Below are 12,111 nucleotides of genomic sequence, written 5' to 3'. Positions count from 1 at the left end.
TGCCATTCTGTAAGGTGTTTTAGAAATTGGTTCTGCACCAGGTTTCAATTCTATTTTGAGATTCATCTATCTTTCAGGATGTAATCCTGGTAGTTCCTTTGGAAAAACATCTGGAAAATCAAATAACACCGGATATTTCTCTAAGGATAGTCCTTTCTCCTTGCTTACTTCTTGAACTGCATATACCTAACAACATTTTCTTAAGCAGCGTTTCATTTTCATTGCTAAGATGAAGCATAAAGCCACTTGCCTCGTAATACCTTGGATTTGGATCGTCTCTCCTTCATCATTTATACAAAGACTTGTTTTCCTATAACAATCTACCCATGCTTGATGAGCTTCTAACCAGTCCATCCGTATGACAAGGTCATAAGTTCCTAGGGCTGTGACATAAACATTTAACTTAGTCGAACAGGTCCCTAGATCAACCTTGCATTCCTCAACACTTAAATCTACAGATTGAAGTTCTCATGAAGCCATTTCCACTTGTCTGAAATCGTTTTGCTTGTGGACTGCCAACCCACATTTATTTAATGCATATGGCGAAATGAAATTATCAGTAGCACTAGTATCAAATAAGATTTTTAGTTTTATGTTGTTAATAGTACCTGAGGATTCCACTACAGTGGATTGATGTGTTGTCTGGTTGTTGTTAACTACTACATGGATTCTATGATTTCCTTAAGTATTTAAGGATGGTTCTTTTCATGCTCTTTACATTACACTTGATGAAGCTTCCAGACAATCATGTTGGAAATGTAGTCCTCCAAATCGCCAACAATTAACCTGGGGTGATCCCCTTGAGTCAGATTGTGAGTTTCTAGACAAGGAGCTCCGTCCTCTTGTGCTACTTCCTCTCATGCTCCTCTATTAGTAGTTCCTCGAGATTTCCACTGACTTGTGTTTGACGATTCAACATCTATAGTGCTAAGTGTCATGGGAGCTCTTGCTCCTACTCCTCTTGGGGTAAATCTATTACAATAAGGAGGTGGTCTAGAGCTACTCCACCTGAAGAAGTTCAAATCCTAGTTGTGGGGGTCCTATTAATCCAACATCTCTTTTGATTCCTAGATGTTCCTCTGCATTACGGGCACATTCAACTATTTCTGTTATTGATAATGGCTTCCACATTCTGACCATGGCCTTGATTCAAGGATTTAGTCCATACACAAAATGTTCAGCTTGACATTCATCAGTATCAAGATAAGGAACATATTTCACAAGTTCCATAAACCTTATTTTATATTCTTTCATTTTGTTGTTAGTTTGGACTAGCATATGGAAAGCTTTGGCTTGATGCTCTTGAAAGTAAGGTGCCAAGTATTTAACACGGAATATTTCCTCAAACAACTTCCAGGGAACATTGTTTGTTGTGAGGTGTAATTGTTTTTCCAAATTTCCCCACCAAACGAAGGCACTTCCTCTTAACTGAAATACGTAAATTTTCATCTTGGAGGTAGAAGAATACTCTCTTCGCACAAAACATTTGTTCATTCCTTCTAGCCATACTTCAACACATTCTCCAGCTCATCCTCCTAAAAATTATGGGAGTTTAATCTTCTGCAACTCCTTAGAAATATCTTCCATTGGTTTTCTATAATCAAAACCTTTGGGCTCCTTTGGGTTCCCTCCTTCAAGGTGAGGTTTCTCTTCCTTAGTATTAGTTATTGGCAGCCTTTTTAATGTTTCCGCGTTTAGTCATAATCTGACACACGGTAGCTTCGCACCACTGGCTTTTCAACCAAGTGCAATGACCAATTGTGTGAATCAACGGTTCCTCTCGTACTAAGTTGAATTACTATTGTGGTGCGGTTCATCAGTAGGGTAAAACTAACATGTCTCACAACGGTCTAAACCCAGCTCACGTTCCCTATTGGTGGGTGAACAATCCAACACTTGGTGAATTTTGCTTCACAATGATAGGAAGAGCCGACATCGAAGGATCAAAAAGCAACGTCGCTATGAACGCTTGGCTGCCACAAGCCAGTTATCCCTGTGGTAACTTTTCTGACACCTCTAGCTTCAAATTCCGAAAATCTAAAGGATCGATAGGCCATGCTTTCATAGTTTGTATTCGTACTAAAAATCAAAATCAAATGAGCTTTTACCCTTTTGTCCCACACGAAACTTTTGTTCTCGTTGAGCTCATCTTAGGACACCTGCGTTATCTTTTAACAGATGTGTCGCCCCAGCCAAACTCCCCACCTGACAATGTCTTCCGCTTGGATCGACCCACCGAAACATGCCTTAAGGCCAAAAACAGGGGCAGTGCCCTGTCTCTGCCCCACGGAATAAGTAAAATAATGTTAAAAGTAGTGGTATTTCACTTGTGCCGAAAACGGCTCCCACTTATTCTACACCTCTCAAGTCATTTCACAAAGTCGAACTAGAGTCAAGCTCAACAGGGTCATTATGCAAGATGAAGAAACCAGGCTAAAGGAAAAAACCGACATAGGACCAAATGAGAAAAATCAAGCATATGTTGCTATGACAAAGAGAAGGAAAATTTGGAAAGTTTGGTCCTTAGAAGAAAAAAAAAGAACATGGCAAAGGTTCAATGTTATGGGTGTCAAGAATATGGGCACTAAAGAATGGATTGTCCTAAACTTAAGAAGGACAATAGCAAGCGAAATAAGGAAGAAGCCCATATTACCGAAGAAGGGGAAGAACCTGAGAAGAAGAAACTTAAGAAGGAGAAAGTGAGAGACCTCTACTATCACTGAAATGATCTCTTCCACTAAGTTCTCTTTAGTTCTGTAAATTATAGCTATCTAGGTAGGAAGCATTGTAAATAAGATAGGATGCATCATATTAGAAAATGACATTGTGGTAGAAGCATTAGAAGAGCTCATGACATCACCATAGGTAACATGAAGGATGTCTGGAACAAAATCTATAGCAGTCAACTATGAAGGATATAGCTCTTGGAAACCTCATTGAAAGCTCAAGTGACACTTATGGAAATAAGGAAGAATTCATCTAGGACAAGGCTCATCATACATCAGTCAAAAGAAGACACCTATTGGATAGGGATATGCTAGATCCTCAAGATTCTCTGATGGAATATTCATGAAAGGTTCACCAATCATGAGGGGAAGCAAGTGTTTTATCAAGAATTCCAAACTTGTGGAATTCATGGGATGATGGTATGATGACATAAAAGGGAAGCAAGTCAAGGGATTGAAGCTCTTTCATTCAAAGGAAGCTGTTGTAGGAAGTCTGGATGACCCAAAGGAAAAATGAGGTATGTGTGCTTACATTTGATATTGTAGAAGTCATGTCATATGATTGCAAATATCATGAACCAATGCTTTATCTTAAGAGCATGATAAAAAAAAGGGATCTCCTCCCTCAAAGGGATGAAGGAATGCATGGGTCACACATTCACTAGATGAAATCAACATAATATGTCCTCATATGAAGTACGAGGTGGTTGACTACAATTAAAGAACTCTAATTAGAAGCTCCTAGGAATGAAATGTGTGAAGAAAGGAAGGAAGACATCGTGGAATATGAAACCATGGTAAAGGCAATCAACATCTGAAAAACTAAGAATATTTGACTAAGATATCTCCATGGAAGATATAAAGACTCTGATGGAGTCTAAAAAAATAAAGAAACCCTTGACAATATATATCCTTGGGAGATGTGTCAATGTGTATGCAGGATGTTCATGCAAACATGAAGATGTCATGACGAAAGACCATCACAAAGGTAACTTTTAACTTCAGTTCATTATTTTTGAACAAATATCTAGATGGGCTTATGCAGGACTGTCAAGGGAAGAACTGTGAATGGCTTCCAAGAGAACCATGTAGAAGGATGTAAGATCCTTTCGAAGAAGATAACATGAAGAAGGCAACATGACATGATGCAAGGCCAAATGTAGAATGATAGATCACTTTCTGATGAAAGGAATGATGACATAACTGACTTGTGGATGAAAGCCATGGATGGTTTATGCCCTATGAAGAAGTTCCAAAAGATTAAGACTCCAAGAATAAATTCATGACATTGAAGAAAGGAGCTCTTCAAGCAGTTGGTTGTTTGTTCAACTCCACGTAAGGAGTTGTTGTAGGTCCCTAATTAACAGGGAGCCTGGAAACAAGTTTCTTACTTGGTAGAAGCTTGGAAGCAAAATTCTTAAGCCAATAGAGAGCTTAGATACATTCCTTTTGTAGCATTGAGTACATTCCTTCATTGATATACCCTCCCTAATTAAGAGAGGGAGATAGACACATCATTCTTGTCTTCACTTGGGAAGAACAACATAAACTTTGAAACGAGAACTGGTACTATTATCCGTTTCATAGAGAGCGAAAAAGTGACCCGATTTTGAAAAGGGGTGATGCAGAACACACAAAAAAAATTTAGAACATAGTTTTTGGCACTTTAAATAACCGTACGATTACCTATTTCGTAGCGGTAGCAAAAAAGTGACCCGATTTTGAAAATTGGAGATGTAGAATACACTTCTTTTTCGAAGCGTATTTTTGACACTTTAAATTTTCTTATATATCAAATATAGATATTTACTTTTAAATGTTACCGACTTTCATGTTGATTTTGAAACGTGTTGATGCAACATATCTTTTTTTTAGAAGGCTTATTTTTTACACTTCAAAATTTATTATGTCCAATTTTTTTTAAATCATGATTACTTGGCACGTTTTCAAGTTGTTTTATTTTTCTTTTTTTAAATATTGATTACTTTAAAAAGCAAATATAAAAATATATATATAAAAAGACCCAAAAAAAAACATAAAAAATGTAATATATATATATATATATATATATATATATATATATATATATTGATTACTTTAAAAATCAAATATAAAAATATATATATAAAAAGACCCAAAAAAAAAAACATAAAAAATGTAATATATATATATATATATATAAACCATAAAAAAAAAATTAAGAAAAAAAAAACAAAACAAAACAAAAATTTTAAAAAACTACAAAATTAATAAGTAAAAATAGAAAAATTTAAAAACATATTAACAAAAAATACCAAAAAAAAAAACAAAACAAAAAAACAAACTAGATTAAAAAATAAAAATAGAAAATTAACAAAAAAAAAATTAAAAAACCACTAAAATTAAGATTGATTATATATATATATATATATATATATATATATTCAAATTAAAAAAACAAAAACACAAAACAAAAACAAAACATTAAAATTTAAAACAAAATATATATTTTTTGTTTAAAAAAAATATAACTATTTAGAAATTTTATTAAAAAAAAAACAAAAACATTTCAAAACCATTTTAAAAATGTATATTTTTTATTTTAAAAAAAACAAAAACAAAGCAAACAAACAACACAACAACTTTAAAATTAATTTTTTAACAAAAAAAAAAAATCAACTCTCGTGGCGGCGCCACCACGGGCGGCGGTGGACCGATTCCAGGAATCGACCCGCCGTCGCCCGTGGTGGCGCAGCCATGGACGAAGGAGGCTGCATGCAGCCCCTCTGCCCATGGCCACACCACCACGGGTGGCCAAAAAAGTCTTTCTCTTTTCTTTAAAAAAAAAAAGGCTAAAAAAATTATTTTAAAATTTATTTCAAGAAAATAATAATAATTTGTTTATTTTATTTTAAATAAAAAATATTTTTTTAAATGGTTTTGAAATGTTTTTGTTTTTTTAAATAAAATTTCTAAATAGTTTTATTTTTTTTAAACAAAAAATATATATTTTGTTTTAAATTTAAATGTAATGTTGATTTTTATTTTTTTTTTTAATTTGAATATATATATATATATATATAATTGCTTTTTGGTTTTTTCTCGTTTTTTAATTTGAGTGTATTTTTGTTTTTTAATGATACTTTTTAATGTTTTTAATCTTAATTTTAGTATTTTTTTTTTTTGTTAATTTGCTATTTTTTTTAAATCTAGTTTGTTTTTAATTTTCAATTTTTTTTTAATATTTTGTTAATGTTTTTTTTTTAATTTTTTTTTACTTAATTTTATAGTTTTTTTTTTTATTTTTTGCCATAATTTTTTATAGTTTAATATATATATATATATATATATATATATATATATATATACATTTTTTTTTAAATATGATTTTCATATTATTTATTTGTTTATATTTTTTTGGAATAATTTTTTAATTCTTACTTTTTTGTAGGTTATATTTTTTTTTAACATTTTTATGATTGATTTTTTTTTATTTCTTTTGTTTTTTTTATATATATTTGATTTTTTTTTTGTTTTTTTTCAATTTTATGTTTTGTTTTTAATATATATTTTAATTTACGTTTTGTTATTTTTTTTTTAATTGTTGTATTTTTTCATTGTTTTAATTCTTTTCTTAATTTTATATTTTCAATTTTCTTTTGAAATTTTAATGTTTTTTGAAGTCATGATAAAATCTTTTACGCCATTATTTCGAAATGTTGAAAATTTGTCCTCGAAAAAAAGGTGTTATTCGAACATCAACACTTTTCATTTTAAGGGTGTTTTTTGCACAAATTTACCATTGAAAAAAAAGTGTTATGGGAACATCAACGCTTTTCATTTTGAGAGTGTTTTTTGGACAGTTTTCACATAAAAAATTGGTTTTTACAGCGATTTTTAAAAACATGTTAAAAAATTATTCTACCAAAAAAAAAATAGTAAAAAAATAGTGTTATTCCAGCATCAACACTTTTCGTTTTTACCACTGTTTTTGATGTTTTTACAGGGTTTTTTGGCCAGAATTCCCATTTTGAGTTTATAGTTCTCGTTTGAAAGTTTACATTGTTGAAGACAAAATGGATGATTGGATAAACATGTGGCATCCGATGCTCTTTGAGGATGAGTTAGGGCATCCATGATAAGAGTAGTCGTAAAAGTTCGATATTCTATGAGGACTGGGAATCCAAGATAAGAATAGTCCTAGTGGAACACACCCTGAGAACCCAAGTGGGGTATGTTCCGAGAGAGACAATGATAAGGGTGTTTATAAATCATTGGTCTCGCCAGCATTGAGCTCAAATCTTGTGGAGAGATAGAGTTGTTAGTCAAGGCCCTGCTATGTGACAATGTTGGTTGATATGATGCTATACAGATGGGTTACCAATTCGATTCTTCTTATGAGAAATTCTTCAGATTGAGAATGACCAAGTACCATTATGAATACCTCCCTAGTTAAGAGGGAGTGTTGAAAAGTGTAACTAGGTTCAGTCTTCATAATGACATGTAATTATGATTTTATGTAAAATATGTAAAGAAGAAAAATAAAATTATTGTAATGCTTGACTCATGGGTTTCATGAGCAAGAGATTTTATTTTTAGTTAAGGCTCCCATTGTGAGCCTTTAGGGATTTTGTCATCTAGTCATAAAAGTCTAAAGAGTCATTGTCATGTATTGAAGGCATGTTACACATTGTAAAAGTCAATTTTGTTTTTGTAATTCACCCTCCAAGACCTTGTCACTAGTCCTCACTCAAGTCTGCCTACAATGAAAGGGAAAACTCTAGAAAGATAAAGTTGGCCTACTCCAGTGATCATGTCGGCCTAATAGTCATGGACAAATCACTATATATAGTAGTGCTCAACCTCATTTGGAGGACATCAAATTCGGTGAAGCAAGTCTGAGATAACCAAGCGCGAGTATTATCCTAGAAGGAGCCTTAACATCAACGAAGGAAGAAGAAATGATAGCAAAGGAAGTAACATCATTGTGGGATTGTTTTTGGGCTAGTCTATCCTCATATATGCGAAGATTACAGATCTTAAGGAGGTCGAAGGTTGCAGTCATACAAGGGAGATCTAGTTTGAATAAAGACTTCGCTAAAGGAAGTCGGGTAAAAGAGAAAGAGTCTCCCTCCAAAAGGAGACCATTCAAGGATCAAAAAGTGGATCTAGGGTTTCTGTTGAGAAGCAAAGAGTTACAGACCTACAAGAAGAGGCCAAAATTCTGAAGGAAGTCGAGAAGAGGAAGAGGAAGAGAAGCATTGATCTAAGGGTGAAGAGGAGTCTTGTGACTTACTCTTGGAAGAGCTCTAGTGCCAAGGATCTTTTTCATGGTCTTGGTATTCGTTAATTGAAGGTTCTATAAGAAGAATTTGTTTAGGTTTTCCTCTCAAAGAGTGAGAGGTTTTGGCCTTGGCTGACAACCTACATATTGTCTCTTCTCTCCTTTATTGTTCATGCATTAGTAATTGTCTTGATGAAAAGAACACTATAATAACATAAGCAAGAGAAGATTATAATCAAGAAGTGAAAAAGCTCTCACAAGCAATTATCAAGAAGAGAAATCACCTAAATATTGATGCCCTAGATTTCTCAACATGTTTGACCAGTGTTGACTTGGGATTTTCCGTTGTAGTTTGATCAAGCTCTTAAATGACCTTGGAGGCCGAGTTTATTTGTAATTCATTGACTGGGTTTTACCAAATTTTTCTCTGTTATGGTATGTTGACCAAGAGTTGACCGCAAGTCAACTATGGCACTTTAACTGAACTTTTCTGTTGATACTGTAAGTCAAATTTCGACCCTTTGACCAGTTGCCTCAGGGCAAAATTCGACCCTCTATTGTAGACTTTGACTTTGACCAACGTTGACTATCTCTCTTTTGACTAATTTGACATGGCATTTATTGAGGTCAGAAATTGGAATTTTGATTGGAATATTTTCATGTACATTTTGATGAATTGAACTCTCTCATAAGGAAATATTTTTGGGTTTTCCCCGTTGGGATTTTTCCCTAGTCATTAACCAAAGATTTTGGTGTCCTTTGTCTCATTGTTTACTATGATCTCTATTGCTCTATTGAAGAAGTTAATGGTTGAAACTTTTCATGTATAACTGCTTAATTATTGGAATGTTCTAAATTGTATCATTGGAAGTATCTACCAACCTAGATCCATCTTAACTCTAGATCTATCAAGGATCAAACTCTCGAGGTGCAAACCTCTTTTTTTAGTGTAAAACTTCGGGAAAAGTTTGCACCTCGAAAGATTTGATCCCTCTCAAAGCTTGATAGATCTGGAGTTAAGATGGATCTAGGTTGGTTTCAATAGTGTGTGGCCAAAGGAAATATAACGAACATATGATTAATTTTACCAATAATATATAAATTCATCTAATATTAATATAATGATTTTAAATATGCTAAATATGTCTTAGATTAATCTGGTCATTTTAATTTTAAATTTGCTTAGTTACCTCAGTTTGTTGAGATGATAAATATTCTTAATAACTTTAATGATGAAATGAAAATTTTGAATGTAAAGTGACAATGCAATAGTGTTGAATGATAGAAATGTGAATAATAAAAATATAGCTAATTATAAATAGTTTTCATTGTGATTAATCTCAAATTATTTTTTCTACTATTCTTATTGTCACCCTTGTTACCTTTGTCATCTTTTCATATCAATTGTCATCTTTTCATATTGATTATATGAAAAGGACAGGTTAAATCATAAACCATTTAAATCTTTACCTCAAACTATTATAGTAAACATCATACATTGTCTCTCTTTCTCTCCAATATTAATAGGTTGAATTACTATAACACAAAAATCAATGTACATTGTCAATAATTTTTTGTGCTTACACTGAAATCAATGCACAATGTTAATCCAATCACTTTAAAATTAATGTACCATCATACATCCAATTACATCAAATCAGAAATCAACATCTACACTGAAATCAATGCATCTAATGCAAGCAATCAAATAAGATTAGAAAACAACATTTACACTCAAATCAATGCATCTAGTGCAAGTAAGCAAATAAGATTATAAACCAACATCTACACTGAAATCAATGCATCTAGTGCAAGCAATCAAATAGGATTAGAAATCACCATCTACACTGAAATCAATGCATCTAGTGCAAACAATCAAATAGGATTAGAAATCACCTACACTGAAATCAATGCATCTAGTACAAGCAATCAAATAGGATTAGAAATCACCGTCTACACTGAAATCAATGCATTTAGTGCAAGCAATCAAATAGGATTAGAAATCATCTACATTTAAATCAATGCATTGAGTGCAAGCAATCAAATATTATTAGAAATCAACATCTACATTGAAATAAATGCATCTAGTGCAAGCAATCAAATAGGATTAGAAATCACCATCTACACTAAAATCAATGTTGCATTTAGTGCAAGCAATTAAATAGGATTAGAAATCATCTACATTGAAATCAATGCATCTAGTGCAAGCAATAAAATATCATTAGAAATCAACATCTACACTAAAATCAATGCATCTAGTGCAAGCAAGAAAATAGGATTAGAAATCACCATCTACACTGAAATCAATGCATCTAGTGCAAGAAATATTCTTCCCTCTCTCCCCCCTTCATATATATCTATATCTCCCTCCATCTCTCCTTCTTTGTCTCTCTATCTCAACCCCCCAAACACACACGCTCTCTCACTCCATATATATCAATCTCTCTATCCCTTCCTCCCTCTCTCCATCTCTCTTCTTCTCTCTCTTAACTTTCCATCTATATCTCTATCTCCCTTTGTCTCTCTATATCACCCCCAAAACATACACTCTCTTTCTCCAATATATCTATCTATCCCTCCCTCCTCCTCTCCCTCTCTCTCTTCCCCTTCTCTCCCTCTCCCCTGCTTCTATCTCTCTTCCCTCCTGTTGTCCTCTATCCCTCTCTCTCTATCTTCCTTATCACTCCCCCTCTCTCTCTCCACCTTTCTCTCTCTATTTCTTTCTTCTTCCCTCCCTCTACCCCTCCAACTCCATCTCTCTATCCCTCCCTCTCCTCCTCTCTCGCAAGTCCTCTTTCTCCCTTTTTCTCCTACCTTCCTCTCTCTCTCTCTCTTCCCTCCAATCCTCTCACTATCTCACTCCCTCTCTCTTTCTCTTCCTTCCCCCCTCCATCTTTGTGTCTTCCTCTCCTCTTACCCTTCTTAACCTCTCTCACTCATCTCCCCCTCTCTTCATTCCCCCCCTCCCCTCTCATTCAATTTATCTCCATCTCTCCCTTGTCACTCCCCGCCTATGTTTCCACCGGTATCACTCTATGTCTTTGTTCTTCCCTCCCATATATTTATAGAATTAATATATATCATGATATATTAATATATATTATAATATAATAAATTTAATATTGTATTAATCCAAGTTATTAAATTTAATAATATTAATATTATAATATATTAATATGAATATTACATTTAATAATAATAATAATAGTCTTTTAATATTAATATTAGGGTTCATAATGTTTTTTTGCATGGTATTAATAATAATTTGGCCCATAGGCTTCACCTAAATAAAACCTTTTTTTTGAGTTTAGTAAGTATAAAGAGGTTTATGGAGTAAATATAAAAAGAAGTTTTATTTATTTACCAAACCTCTGGTTTATTTATATTTTTATTTATTTATCATATATATTTTATTTACCATGGTATTTGGCCCATTGGCTTGGTATATAATTAGATGTTGATTTCTAATAATATTTGATATATCTTTTATTTATTTACCATACCTCTTTAAACTTCTTTTATATTTATTTATTTACCATACCTCTTTATAAATATAGTATTTGGCCCGTGGTATTAATAATTATTTGTCCCATGGTATTTGGCCCATAAGCTTCACCTAAATAAAACCTCTTTTTCTTACTGTAAATATAAAAAGGTTTATGTAGTAAATATAAAAAGAGGTTTTATTTTGAGTAAATATAAAAAAAGGTTTATTTATATACCATACCTCTCATTTATTTATATTTTTATTTATTTACCATACCTCTTTTTTTAGTGTTCATAAACCTCTTTATATTTTAAATTTATCTTGTGTTTATACATAATAATAATTAGATTGATTTTTAAATAGATCCGACATTAAATTAAAAATGTTAAATGTTAAACATTATAAAAAATGGTTTATTTATTTACCATACCTCTCATTTATTTATATTTTTATTTATTTACCATACCTATTTTTTACTTCGTAAACCTCTTTATATTTTAAATTTATATTGTGTTTATACATAATAATAATTAGATTGATTTTTAAATAGAGCCAACATTAGATTAAAAATGTTAAACATTATGTTTACATTTACGTTTACCTTTACATATTTACTTGTTTATGTGTTTACCTTT

General features: G+C 32.3%; 1 pseudogene; it reads right to left on the bottom strand.

The window, feature by feature from the left end:
* Positions 1–1,452: 1,452 nt before the first annotated feature.
* Positions 1,453–2,426, bottom strand: LOC149172214 (25S ribosomal RNA; annotated as a pseudogene; the record flags this gene model as incomplete).
* Between the last annotated feature and the right edge of the window lie 9,685 nt (positions 2,427–12,111).

Source organism: Pinus tabuliformis, chromosome 4_2, assembly GCF_031772625.1.
Source record: "Pinus tabuliformis cultivar Carrire ecotype Pingquan chromosome 4_2, CPIR1, whole genome shotgun sequence".
NCBI classification, from domain to species: Eukaryota; Viridiplantae; Streptophyta; class Pinopsida; order Pinales; family Pinaceae; genus Pinus; species Pinus tabuliformis.
Note: the sequence above shows the minus strand (reverse complement) of the source record. Positions and strands in the feature narration are given on the sequence as shown.